The sequence below is a fragment of the Schistocerca cancellata genome, chromosome 12, assembly GCF_023864275.1.
Source record: "Schistocerca cancellata isolate TAMUIC-IGC-003103 chromosome 12, iqSchCanc2.1, whole genome shotgun sequence".
Lineage (NCBI taxonomy): Eukaryota > Metazoa > Arthropoda > Insecta > Orthoptera > Acrididae > Schistocerca > Schistocerca cancellata.
Window position 1 is genome coordinate 38,778,127 of NC_064637.1, and position 15,463 is coordinate 38,793,589.

Below are 15,463 nucleotides of genomic sequence, written 5' to 3' on the forward strand. Positions count from 1 at the left end.
AATCACGGAATAATGTAGATACAGAGGTACAAATTGACACACATGCTTCGAATGACATGGGGTTTTATTAGAACCAAAAAAGTACGAACGAAAAAAATGTGCGACAGATGGCGCTTCATCTGATCAGAATAGCAATAATTAGCATAACAAAGTAAGACAAAGCAAAGATGATGTTCTTCGCAGGAAATGCTCAATATGTCCACCATCATTCCTCAGCAATAGCTGTAGTCGAGGAATAATGTTGTGAACAGCACTGTAAAGCATGTCCGGGGTTATGGTGAGGCATTGGCGTCGGATGTTGTCTTTCAGCATCCCTAGAGATGGCGGTCGATCACGATACACTTGCGACTTCAGGTAACCCCAAAGCCAATAATCGCACGGACTGAGGTCTGGGGACATGGGAGGCCAAGCATGACGAAAGTGGCGGCTGAGCACACGATCGTCACCAAACGACGCTCATCTGTCGGACATTTTGTGAGCTTTGTTTTTTTTTTTGTTCTAATAAAACCCCATGTCATTTCAAGCATTTGTCAATTTTTACCCCTCTATCTACATTATTCCGTTATTTATTAAATCTTCAAATTTATACTGACTTTTTGATCACTCGATACGTTTCCGACGAAGTGAAATCGACAGAACACTTGCAAACGAAGGAATTTGTGCTACTACAAAAAGAGCCCACAACATAATATTTTCTGTTCGTCATTGTCAACTCAGCAATGGCCTCAGATCTGAATTTGTTATTGAGAAACTTTTTTTTGTATTTTACGTAACATTTTTTTGACAGTCTTTGAAATTATCCAGTTATATATCTACGTAGCAAAGAGAAAATTATGAGGAAAATTTCAGTTTAAATTAATTTTCTTGAAAATTGTTGCCAACATAAAAACATAAAGCAGAACTACAATTTTTTTAATTCTTCGCTTAGTTAATGTAATTGAATTTAAGCATAATACAACACGACTTAAAAAAATCTGACGTGTGGTACAAGACTCGTTTAGATGCTACGATACTTGTGTGTTCTCAATAAAATGAATTTCATCATGAACAAGAAATAAGATTAATGAGCGTACATTTCTCCGAGTTTTGACGTGACCTGTCTGATCTTCTTCACCGTCTGCACATTTCTCTGCGTGATTTTTCCGTGTTATGGGTTACGTAGGACATGTTCTGAGGCATCAAGGGATCATCGATTTAATATTGGCGGGAAGCGTGGAGGGTAAAAATCGTAGAGGGAGGTCAAGGCATGAATACACCAAACAGATTTAGAGGTATGTAGGTTGCAGCAGTTGAGCGGAGATGATGAGGCTTGCACAGGATGGAGTAGCACGGAGAGCTGCATCAAACCAGCCTATGGACAGAAGACCACATCAACAAGAACATGGCTTACCAAATATGTTATCTTGTTTGAAGGAACATAAGATAAAAAAGCGACCAACCTTGTTACGTTATTATTTCTTGAATCTCTCTCTCTCTCTCTCTCTCTCTCTCTGTCGTGTGTGTGTGTGTGTGTGTGTGTGTGTGTGTGTGTGTGTGTGTGTGTGTGTGTGTGTTCAAATCAAATGGCTCCAAGCACTATGGGACTTACCATCTGAGGTCATCAGTCCCCTAGACTTAGAACTACTTAAACCTAACTAACCTAAGGACATCATACACATCCATGCCCGAGGCAGGATTCGAACCTGCGACCGTAGCAGGAGCGCGGTTCCGGACTGAAGAGTCTAGAACCACTCGGCTACAGCGGCCGGCTGTATGTGTGTGTGTTCCTTAAATTTCTCGAAGATTGACTTACGTCACCTTCGTGGCAAGCCTCCACAGTGTATCGTGTAATATTCATCATACAAGTGAGTAAAACAGAGAAATCGTCTGCACCCGGTACCCTTGTCAAAAGCACTTTTCCCTCACACACTATTTCCTGCCCACTATGCAATGCACGTGGTACACTTACCGAAAGCACTTTTCCCCTCACACACTACTTTTCGCCCACTATGCAATGGAACTTTGAGGTTTCCCGATGACATCATTATTCTGTAAGAAACATCAGAGGACTTGGAAGTGGAGTTGAACAGAAAGGACAGTGTCTCGAAAGAAGTATATCAGATGAACGTCAACGAAAGTAAAATAAGTGTAGTGTAGTCGACTTAAATCAGGAAATGCTGAGGCAATAGATTAGGTAACGAGTCACTAAAAGTAGTTAATGAGTTTAGCTACTAGGGCAGCAAAATAACTAATGATGGTCGAAGTAAGCGGAATATGAAATGTAGACTAACAATCACAAGAAAGGTATTTGTGAAGAAGACAAATGTGTTAGGAACTGTTTTCTGTAGGTATTTGCCTGGTGTGTAGCCTTGTAGGGAGCTGAAACGTGCGCGATAAGCTGTCCACACAAAGAGGAGAACGGAAGCTTTAAAAATGTGGTCCTACAGAAGAATGCCGAAGATATACAATGATGATTCAGCTGCCTCTGTCGCTATCATTTTTTGCAGTTCCCCAATGTTATATGTGCCTTTAAGAAAATACGTGCGAGATTTTCATATTTCGTACCCTCGCTATGTGCAAACTGCGAGTATTAGTCCTACAAGAAAAATGAACAAGACCGGAATATGTTTATGCTAGACATCGTAGTTTCGGAGTTACTCAAGAAAAACCGTACAGAAGTGACGTGACGTTCAAACGCATCCCCACTCCCAAACTCAGCCCATGCGCCTCAGGACTTCTATTGTGTTGTTTATGGCCCTCCCTCTTACCACTGTACAAAAAATTTGCGACTGCACGAATTATTTCCCACATTCTACCTTTTTTGGTCTTCATTGGCTGGCCTTATTAGCCACAGAATAAGTCGATCACTTACAAATTTTAAAAATAACAATTTATTAGATTTTAGCAGTATAAAATAAACAATTGCGTCTTTATACTCGTCAGCCCTTCTGACTGCGAAACTAATGCGCTTGTGAGGGTTAAGTTTGGATCGAATTGTCAACGTAATTAGTTTTAGCGAAACGTTTACAAAAATCGTTTCGTTTCATTAATATCACGGGCAGATTTATATTAATAATGTTAATGAAATAGCCGAATATTCTGGTGGTGTAACAGGTAAATCAATGAAGACTATTAAAAGTCGAATATCGCGAACAGTTCGTGTAATCGGAAATTTTTACACAGTGGTAGGAAGGAGAGTCACGAACAACGTACATAAATCCTGATTGGTGAGGAATGAGTGTGGGAGTGGGGTTTCGTTTGAAGGTAAATTTTGTGAATCTTTCTTGAATAAATCGAAATTCCATGACATAGTCCTGTCAAAGTTTTACTACATTAAACTTCCAACAAAAAAGACCCTATCGATTTTTTTCTGCACGAGTAAGAGTTCGCGCTTAGCGATCGGGAGAGTGTGAAAACCTCGCGCGTTGTTTCTGAAGGCCAGGAATAACATTGCGAGTTGCATAAAGCGACAGTGGCAGGGGCATGTGAATCATCCTAAAGGAGGTAGTGATAGAATTGTGAGCGGAGAGGGGGAGGGGGGGGGGGGAAGGGAACAGAAATTGAAGGCACAAACCCAAGTTGAGATACCAAGAAATCATCAGGAAATTTTAGTGAATGTATAGGAGATTAGTATGGTAAACAGGTTCAAGTAGGTGTAGTTTGCAATAATTATGCAGAGATGAAATTGCTTGCACGGTGAAGAGAGGACAGGCTAGAGACTTACATCAAATCAGTTTCCAGGTGCAAGAGCACAACAACAACAAGCGATGGAAAGCAGTCTTCCTTTATGTCTATGACGACACTACTCTTGGTGGTTAATGTTCGGGGTCCACAGTTACCATGTGGCTATTGAAACCTTCTTCAGCTGGCTTATCTTGTATCTCTCACGATGTTGGAAGATAGCGAGGATGTCAACTGGTAAGAACTTCGAGGAGGAAACTGTATGTTTTTATTGCCACCCTTTTTCCTCATCCACTCAGTTGCATTTATTCTTTTTAATTTCAACGAGTCCGCAGAATCTCATCTTTTTGTTGATAGATACAAAGCAGCCGAAAACTATCACCATCTTATAATTTGAACCTATGAGTACATAGAATATTATGTCTCCGCTTTTAATTTCCCCAAGACATTCCCCTTTGTATGGGATTTGATACATAAATTAACAACAAAACAATGTGATTACTTTTAGTGAAATCTCTGGTTGTGAAGCAATTTTTAATGCGCAACGGAATAACAAAAGGGCGTCTTGTATAAGTTAAATCAAGATAAAATCAAACAAATTCTTATAGTTAGTGATACGTGCTACGCAGATGTAACTGTAGACTATATTTTATGACACCAAGCGAATGGAAAATTACTAATTTGAAAACGGAATCTCGAAGTATTATTCGCTGCAGCGCGTTTCTTGAAGGTCGCTGCAACTCGTAACCAGCTTAATTAGTTGAAAATTTCATAAATACGTCAAAACGTAATGTTTCTGCCGAAAGCAGTTCAAGAAACGTTGCATCAGCTAAAGGCAGCTCAAGAAATGTTTGTACGTTCCATGTGAGCGTGGTGCTTTCATGAGCAAAGTTTGTGCGAAGAGATGTTCGGGGGAGCGTCAGAGTCGGAAGATTGCAAAGTGACGTCTCGGAGAAAAGAATTCAGTAGAGAATTGAATGTAAACTCAGTTATTATTCAGAAAGTAGACACAAAAACTCGTACAAATTTCCTCTAACGGGACACGTGGGTGAACGGAATCATACATTTATAACAGACAGAAGCTAACGACATGTGCGTAGAAATACCCGTAATATTATTCAATTAGTGGTAAAGTAATGTGATAAAGCACTGATATGCTCTGACGAGCGGTTCTAGGCGCTTCAGTCCGGAACCGCGCTGCTGCTGCGGTCGCAGGTTCGAATCCTGCCTCGGACATGGATGTGTTCCTTAGGTTAGTTAGGTTTACGTAGTTCTAAGTCTAGGGGACTGATGACACCAGATGTTACGTCCCATGGTGCTTAGAGCCATTTGAACCATTTTGTGAAGCTAATATTGATCCCCACGTATTCTGGCCAAATACTCGAATCGAACAAAGAGCTAACATTGCTCACGTGGTACCCAACTGCAAAGTACGTAAATAAACCTGAAACATCACGTAAGGTATTGATTATATCAGAACCGTCCGAGCATGTAATAGTCAAGCAGTCAGGCCTGCAAGATGAGTGGTCTGCCAAGCGAGTGGATTCATTTTTTATTTATCAAGTAACATGAACTCCAGTACTCACAATTAAGTTAAAAGTTATTCTCCTGCTTGGATATTACGCAACGGAAACGCACATCTGACCATCAGTAATTTACAGAACTCTGACTGTTCACTACTCACTGGCAATACCACATTTTCGTTCTTATTCAACGGCTTTGATCAACACGTGGCCATCGCACTGAATATGAATGGCGCACACATTATAAATTCTGGGTATCATGGCAACACACTATTCGAAGGAAAAGGCCACCAATCTTTTTCTTTTCGCTATCTTATTTATTCCGATAAATTCTATAACCTAAACACACTAATTCTATAACCTACAACAATAACACATGAGAAATTCCGCCCAGTGGGCATGGCTTTACATTGGTGAATCTCTATATTATGGTCTCGTAATTATTTAACGCTACAGTGCACTTTCTGGATAGGATGGTGGATCTTTTATTCTTTCTCACACTTCGACTCTCACAATTATCATCACGAAACTTTCCTCCAGACCGAGCGGTACAGAAGGAACAAGCATAACGCACTAATCTTTTGAAACTACCTCGCTACACTCCCATGCAAACCACACATACCCAAATTACATGACATACACCACACTACAATATGAAATACAAGACAGTGAATAGTCACAACATTATCACTTTTAGCTTTCCCACTTCAATTAATATTTATCCCAGTTTCACACGACACTGCCCCACTTCGTAACTTTTCTTTCCTACTACGAACTCTGGACGATATATGCACGTCTTCCTGTGCAATGCAAGCCAAGTGGCGTTGCTGGATAGACGGCTGACACTCTTTGCTTCTCTCTCAGAGTATTATAGTTTGAATCAAGCGTCACACGGAAACGTAACACGCAAAGTAATATTAAGAACATATTCGTCACACACGCGAGTCCTCAACTGATACCATGGACGAGTACTTCTCTTTATCCTTTGTATTTCAACTTATTGCTACACGTGGTTTCATTGTGACCGTTGGTCACTTCCTAATATTACCACGATCCCCTTAATATTACCTGCCTGACATTTAATTCTCCCCACAAAAGATCCTGAAATAGAGAAATTATTATTTCAAACTACTCTTAAATATTCCACATGCATACCATGTCTCCACTCTTTTGTCCTTACGAAGCATGCCTAAGACAGGTCTTACCAACACTAGATCCCGCAGCAGAATGCTGAAACATGGCCGTTCTTCAGGTCAGCTCGCACCTCTGCCGAGGTGGGGGAGCACCTTGCTACCGTATTGGTCAGCCACATTTCACGTGCTCAAAGCTCAGGTAAATTTCATCTCTTTGGTCCCACCAAAGGTGACCCAAGTACCGTCTCAAAGATGATCATATATTCACATTCACTATCTGCGGTTAGCAGACGACCATACATTCATTCATTTCACAGACCTCACCAAACTGGATGTAGGGATTTATTTTGTGGGAGTGCACATGTGATCAATTAAATAAATAAACTGTCATTCTTCCCCACACTGGTATCCAGCTTCGCTGTATTAATTGAAATTGAGTTATTTTTACAAAAAATATGTTGTTCTGACAAGAATAATGAAGTATGTTGTACCTATTTTCAATGTCGGGCGGTACTGTACCCTTTCACAATATGACAAGGCAAACGTCTGTATTTTACAAGTCGACAGCGGCCAGAAGATATCCACATATTTAAACGGAAAAGAGGTGAGTTTTGCCTGCCCGCACCCGCTAGTCTAGCGGACCCAGAGCTTGGCACCAAGTAAGATGATTGGCCGACGCGATAACACGTTCAGAGTACGCGGAATGCGGACTGCTAACCGATGGGGCCCGGATTCGGTTCCCGGCCGCTTAAGATATTTTCTCCGCTCGGAGACTGAGTGTGTGTGTTGCCCTCGCGTTCGTTCTGCTGCACCCGATTAAAGATGAAGCTACTCTAAGCAGACGAAAATGCTTACTATAGTATCTTTGAGTCACACAAGCGCTTAGTAAATCGCGTACAAATACATGATGTGAAATTCCTTTATACCATATGGCTTTCTCCATTTCTCACACTCCCTATCAGGTGACAAAAATTAATAATTTTCCGCGATTCGTGCATATTTGGGAGAATTTATATGCGGGTTGGTCATAATTTCTCGATACATTTCTAAGAAATTATGGATACATTTATATTATACGCAAGTATGTTTATTGTAAATCTACTTTCAACGCACTTTGAACGTGGCTTCAATCCATTTCGAAGCGCTGCCACCATAGCTGAGGAGCAGACTTGAACGCATTGTGAAGCACAGCCGGCGCTGCATAAAGGATTCGAGTTCTTAAATCCTGTAGATCTGCTACTTTTGCTTTATACAACCTTGGCCTTATGTACCCCTTCCGAAGAAATCCGAGACCGTAAAATCAGTTGGACGAGATGGCCACAAACTTGCTTAACCGCCAAATATCCATCTGTTGGCGAATTTTCGATCTCCAATAAATATAGGTTTGTTTCTAGGCAACCAGTTCCGACGTTTCATGACGTCATCTTCAGGCCAAAACTGTGGAGGATATAACACAGCAATAATTACATATTGAAATACAGAGCATATTGACTAAAAGAATCAAGTGTTGCTCTGATATAACATTCACTGTATAATTCTCATTATGTAAAGTAATACGCAACGCTTGATTCTTTTAGTCAATATGCTCTGTGTTTCAATATGTAATTATTGCTGTTATACCCTCCACAGTTTTGGCCTGAAGATGACGTAGTGGCCTGAAGATGAAACTGGTTGCCTAGAAATAAACCTATATAATGGCGATTGGCACTGTTTTATTTAACATTCAACAGCCATAGTCCACCAGAAGATGGAGTTACATTCATTCAATCTTCGATGTAGTTACCAGTGCTCGATTCCCATAAGGGCAAAATGAGGAAAAACTCCATCCTGATTGGTCACAACAGTGTCAGCTGTGCCCTCTTGGTAAAGTGTAGTTCCAGCAATTGCTCCAGTACATCAAGGTAAATGTTTCCTTCACTTCTCTCTTCTGTAAAAATGAAGGGTCCCATAAACTGCAGTCCTTGTGAAGCCAAACCAGACGTTCACTTCTTGTGTGTCTTTTTGCCATTCAGTAGCAGCGCGCCGTGAGGCGTCTTTTTGCGGCGTATGTGGCAGTTGCGTTTGTTGTCTTTCACGCAGATGTGGAACGTGGCCTCGTGAGTAAACAAACTGTCTTCCACCAGGTGTTCGTTTTGCGCAGCATTCTTCATGGCCAAATTAGTGAAGTACTTGAATGTGGTTTTTAGCGTGAAGTACACAAATTCCGATATCGTTGGTTTTGCACGTCAATCTCGTTACTTAAACTACAAGATTATGCATTCAGACTCGTTTAGATTGTTCTCTGATTCGCTGAACAGTCTCCTGTGGTGCTGGAGGTTTCTCAGAGCGCGAATTCACTGACAAAATTTCGCGTTTTTTGGAACTCATTCACAAGTAATAAGGTGTTTCATCTTGTTGTTGCTGACTTACAACATTTACGAATGAACTACTGTTGCAGCAGCAGAGAAGATAAATCGCCCAATCGCCCAATGACAACAACCACGCGTTCTTCGATATCCACTTGTTGTTGTATTTCAAATGGTTCAAATGGCTCTGAGCACTATGGGACTTAACATCTTAGATCATCAGTCCCCTAGAACTTAGAACTACTTAAACCTAACTAACCTAAGGACATCACACACATCCATGCCCGAGGCAGGAGTCGAACGTGCGACCGTAGCAGCCCCGCGGTTCCGGACTGAAGCGCCTAGAACCGCACGTTCACCGCAGCCGGCTGTAGTATTTCGATCGACACTTTACGTTCTCCGTATACAGGGTGAGTCGCGTAAGACGTTATACCCCATTTAGTCCGGGGGCGATTGCACGTATCGACAAGCGGTTTTCGGCGAGTCATAGCGGACTATGGGGCACATACGTTGGTACACGCACAATAATCACAACGTTTATATTGTCCGAAATAATGAGGCAAGTACATGTTTTTTAAATGGGACGCTGTACTTTTTTTTACCATCATTAGAACGCTCTGGAAAAGACGCTTATAGTGATGTAACGCATGTTGCTATTGTGATTCAAACTTTTCTTAAAAGAGGGCGGAAGAGGATTTACGTACGTAGGGCAGGCCGTGCATGCTGCACAGAGCACGGCAACTCGGCCTGCGGGTCGCGCGAGTCGTGTTTATAGTCTGCAGCCGCTTCCGACCGCCTCGACCTTCAATCGTACAATATTTCCCAGCGTCTTTTAAGCGAAGTTTGAATCACAATAGCAACATGCGTTACATCACTACACGCGTCTTTTCCAGACCATTCGAATGACGGTAAAAAAATATAGCGTCCCATTTAAAAAAAACATGTACAGGGCTATTACAAATGATTGAAGCGATTTCATAAATTCACTGTAGCTCCATTCATTGACATATGGTCACGACACACTACAGATACCTAGAAAAACTCATAAAGTTTTGTTCGGCTGAAGCCGCACTTCAGGTTTCTGCCGCCAGAGCGCTCGAGTGCACAGTGAGACAAAATGGAGACAGGAGCCGAGAAAGCGTATGTCGTGCTTGAAATGCACTCACATCGGTCAGTCATAACAGTGCAACGACACTTCAGGATGAAGTTCAACCAAGATCCACCAACTGCTAGCTCCATTCGGCGATGGTATGCGCAGTTTAAAGCTTCTGGATGCCTCTGTAAGGGGAAATCAACGGGTCGGCCCGCAGTGAGCGAAGAAACGGTTGAACGCGTGCGGGCAAGTTTCACGCGTAGCCCGCGGAAGTCGACGAATAAAGCAAGCAGGGAGCTAAACGTACCACGGTTTGGAAAATCTTACGGTAAAGGTTAAAGCAGAAGCCTTACCGTTTACAATTGCTACAAGCCCTGACACCCGATGACAAAGTCAAACGCTTTGAATTTTCGGCGCGGTTGCAACACCTCATGGAAGAGGATGCGTTCAGTGCGAAAGTTGTTTTCAGTGATGAAGCAACATTATTTCTTACTCGTGAAGTGAACAGACACAATGTGCGAATCTGGGCGGTAGAGAATCCTCACGCATTCGTGCAGCAAATTCGCAATTCACCGAAAGTTAACGTGTTTTGTGGAATCTCACGGTTTAAAGTTTACGGCCCCTTTTTCTTCTGCGAAAAAAACGTTACAGGACACGTGTATCTGGACATCCTGGAAAATTGGCTCATGCCACAACTGGAGGCCGACAGCGCCGACTTCATCTTTCAACAGGATGGTGCTCCACCGCACTTCCATCATGATGTTCGGCATTTCTCAAAGAGGAGGTTGGAAAACCGATGGATCGGTCGTGGTGGAGATCACGATCAGCAATTCATGTCATGGCCTCCACGCTCTCCCGACTTAACCTCATGCGATTTCTTTCTGTGGAGTTATGTGAAAGATTCATTGTTTAAACCTCCTCTACCAAGAAACGTGCCAGAACTGCGAGCTCGCATCAACGATGCTTTCGAACTCATTGATGGGGACATGCTGCGCCGAGTGTGGGAGGAACTTGATTATCGGCTTGATGTCTGCCGAATCACATATCGAACATTTGTGAATGCCTAAAAAAACTTTTTGAGTTTTTGTATGTGTGTGCAAAGCATTGTGAAAATATCTCAAATAATAAAGTTATTGTGGAGCTGTGAAACCGGTTCAATCATTTGTAATAACCCTGTACTTGCCTCATTATCTCGGTCAATATAAACGTTGTGATTATTGTGCATGTACCAACGTACGTGCCCCATAGTCGGCTATCATTCGCCGAACACCGCATGCCGATACGTCCAATCGCCCCCGGAATAATGGGGGTGTTACGTCTTAGGCGACTCACCCTGTATACACCGGGGGGGGGGGGTCTCTTCTAATAATCGTCAGGCACATTTTTCCTGTTGCTTCAGCAGATATATCCAGTTTCGTTTTTGCATTGTGTAGGTGGGATCAGTCCAAACAAATAATGCTCGTCCCATTACCGACGGAAAACGTCAGTTTGCTTTCCGTTACAAAAATAATTATTTTTAAAGCGGAATCTTTCACGCTCATCCGACAGGGCGTTCCCAGGTTAGCCTGGCGGGGTTTCCGCTTTATCGATGCGTATCAACAGAGGCAGTAAAGCAGTAAGAATAACCAGCGCTCCAGCAGCTGGTTATTCTTACTGCTTTACTGTCTCTGTTGGCAACGGCCTTGCCGCAGTGGATACACCGGTTCCCGTGCGATCACCGAAGCTAGGCGCTGTCGGGCGTGGCCGGCACTTGGATGGGTGAACATCCGGGCCACCATGCGCTGTTGCCATTTTTCGTGGTGCACTCAGCCTCGTGATGCCAATTGAGGAGCTACTCGACCGAACAGTAGCGGCTCCGGTCAAAGAAAACCATCATAACGACCGGGAGAGCGGTGTGCTGACCACACGCCCCTCCTATCCGCATACTCACCTGAGGATGACACGGCGGTCGGATGGTCCCGATGGGCCACTTGTGGCCTGAAGACGGAGTGCTTTTTTTTGTTTACTGTCTCTGTTGTTACTCATCGATAAAACGGAAATCGTACCAGGCTAACTTGAGACCACTCTGTCGAATTGACACGTAAAATTTCGCTTTAAAAATCATTTTACGAACTTCCATCATGCTTACTATCTGTTACGATGATTCTAGAACGGGTCCCGGCCCGGAACTAGTCATCGAGTGAAATTTGCGTCTTTGGCTGGTTTTTCGTTGTTCTGAAAAATCATTTTGTTTGTAACGGCAAACAAAGCATCGCTTTTCGTCGGCGCTGAATGTCGCACAAAAGATATGGTGAGCACTATTTGTTTGTACTGACTTCGGCTACACAATGTAAAGATCAATTTAGAAGTGTCTGTTGAAATAACACAGGAAATGCGACTCATAGGATATACATACATACACACACTGAAGAAAAAAAATGGCTCTGAGCACTATGAGACTTAACAGCTGTGGTCATCAGTCCCCTAGAACTTAGAACTACTTAAACCTAACTAACCTAAGGACAACACACACATCCACGCCCGAGGCAGGATTCGAACCTCCGACCGTAGCAGTCGCACGGTTCCGGACTGCGCGCCTAGAACCGCGACACCACCGCGGCCGGCGACGATCAGTCTGGCTTTAGGAAAAGTAAAGGGACGAGAGAGGCAATTCTGACGCTACGGCTAATAATGAAAGCAAGGCTAAAGAAAAATAAAGACACTTTCATAGGATTTGTCGACCTAGAAAAAGCGTTCGACAATATAAAATGGTGCAAGCTGTTCGAGATTCTGAAAAAAGTAGGGGTAAGCTATAGGGAGAGACGGGTCATAAACAATATGTACAATAGCCAACAGGGAATATAAGAGTGGACGATCAAGAACAAAGTGCTCGTATTAAGAAGGGTGTAAGACAAGGCTGTAGCCTGTCGCCCCTACTCTTCAATCTGTACATCGAGGAAGCAATGATGGAAATAAAAGAAAGTCAGGAGTGGAATTAAAATACAAGGTGAAAGGATATCAATAATACGATTCGCTGATGACATTGCTATCCTGAGTGAAAGTGAAGAAGAATTAAATGATCTGCTGAACGGAATGAACAGTCTAATTAGTACACAGTATGGTTTGAGAGTAAATCGGAGAAAGACGAAGGTTAATGAGAAGTAGTAGAAATGAGAACAGCGAGAAACTTAACATCAGGATTGATGGTCACGAAGTCAGTGAAGTTAAGGAATTCTGCTACCTAGGCAGTAAAATAACCAATGACGGACGGAGCAAGGAGGACATCAAAAGCAGACTCGCTATGGCAAAAAAGGCATTTCTGGCCAAGAGAAGTCTACTAATATCAAATACCGGCCTTTATTTGAGGAAGAAATTTCTGAGGATGTACGTCTGGAGTACAGCATTGTATGGTAGTGAAACATGGACTGTGGGAAAAACGGAACAGAAGAGAATCGAAGCATTTGAGATGTGGTGCTGTTGAATGTTGAAAATTAGGTGGACTGATAAGGTAAGGAACGAGGAGGTTCTACGCAGAATCGGAAAGGAATATATGGAAAACGCTGATAAGGAGAAGGGACAGGATGATAGGTCATCTGCTAAGACATGGGGGAATGACTTCCATGGTACTAGAGGGAGCTGTAGAGGGCAAAAACTGTAGAGGAAGACGGAGATTGGAATACGTCAAGCAAATAATTGAGGACGTAGGTTGCAAGTGCTACTCTGAGATGAAGAGGTTAGCACAGGAAAGGAATTCGTGGCGGGCCGGATCAAACCTGTCAGTAGACTGATGACCAAAACAACACCAGTAGAAGACGAAGTACTGGCAGAATTGAAGCTGTGAGAACGGGTCTTGAGTCGTGCTTGGGAAGCTCAGTCCGATCCGGCACACAGCTCTAATCAGCCAGCAAGTTTCATAACAGTGCACACTCCAATGCAGAGTGAATATTTCTCATTCTATTGTATGTATGTTAATGATGATAGGAGAAATGTATGACAGAAGGAAAGTCGGACCTACTACACCGCCGATTTGGTGAGGGACGGGCGGGGTGGTGGTGGGAGGGGGGGTGGGGGTAGGGAGTGGCTGTGTAGGAGTACGCTGAAATAAGTCCATCACAGCACGGGATGCGTTGCTGGGAAACAGGTGTGCTGCCTCGCGCGCACAGCGGACCTGACAGACTGCAGCAGGTAGGGTGTGGTAGGGGAGGGGGGGGGGGGGGGCGGGGCGCAGCAATCGCCGGGCATGATCACCTCTGCACGCGACGCACCTGCGGCCCTCATCTCGCACTTCACTCACTCCGCCAGCCAGTTCACTGCTCTGCCCTTGTTCTTCCCACTGCACGCTGCCGTTCCCGAGCCACTGTCTGTCACACACACACACACACACACACACACACACACCAACAACTGTGGCTTTGAACCCAGGAAGAGCACACAGTTGTGGATCCAGTCCTTCAGTCTGGGTGGTTGCGGTTTGTTACGCCCCTCCATCAGGGCTGCACTACCAACGAAGTACCGCTTCACCGTCCACATGTCATACAAACAGTTCTAAAAATATATACCATTTACTAACTATAAAATTCCGTACCTCAAGAATTAACGACCAATAGGTTTAATATGTTATACAACACAATATGTGCAGAACAAGAAATATTTACAAATTTTGCACAAAACACCTCATGTCTGCCAACAACAAAAACTGTAGAAAAGATGGAAACTGTTTATGGCGGTCTCTGGTGTGCATTCCACCACGTGAGCCGGCCGTGGTGACCGAGCGGTTCTGGGCGCTTCAGTCCAGAAACAATGGAAAAAATGCTAGAAGCCGACCTCGGCGAAGATCAGTTTCGACTACGTAAACATGACGCAACACGTGAGGCAGTATTGTCCCTACGACTTATCTTAGAAGATACATCAAGGAAAGGCAAACCTACGTTCCTAGCATTTGTAGACCTAGAGAAAGATTTTCACAATGTTGACTGGAATACGCTCTTTCAAATTCTGAAGGTGTCAGGGGTCAAATAAGGGAGCGAAAAGCTATTTACAGTTTGTACAGAAACCAGATAACAGTTATACGAGTCGAGGAGCACGAAAGGGAAGCAGTGGTTGGGAAGGGAGTGAGACGGGGTTGTAGCCTCTCCCCGATGTTATTCAGTCTGTATATTGAGCAAGAAGTAAAGGAAAGGAAATAAAAATTTAGAGTAGGAATTAAGATCCATGCAGAAGAAATAAAAACTGTCAGGCTTAGCGACGACATTGTGATTCTGTCAGACACAGCAAGGGAAGACAGTTGAATGGAATGTCTTGAAAGGAGTGTATAATATGAACATCAACAAAAGCAAAACGACGATAATGGAACGTACTCGAATTAAATCAAGTTATGCTGAGGGAAATATATGAGGAAATGAGACACTTAAAGTAGTAAAGGAGTTTTGTTATTTGGGGAGCAAAATAACCGATGATGGTCGAAGTAGAGAGGGTATAAAATGTAGACCGGCAAGGAAAGCGTTTCTGAAGAAGAGAAATTTGTTAACATCGATTATAGATTTAAGTGTCACGAAGTCTTTCCTGAAAGTATTTGTATCAGGTGTAGCCATGTATTGAAGTCGGACAAGGACGATAAATAGTTTGGACAAGAAGAGAATAGAAGCATTCGAAATGTGCTGCTACAGAACGATGCTGAAGATTAGATGGGTAGATCACTTAACTAATGAGGAGATACCGAATAGGATTGGG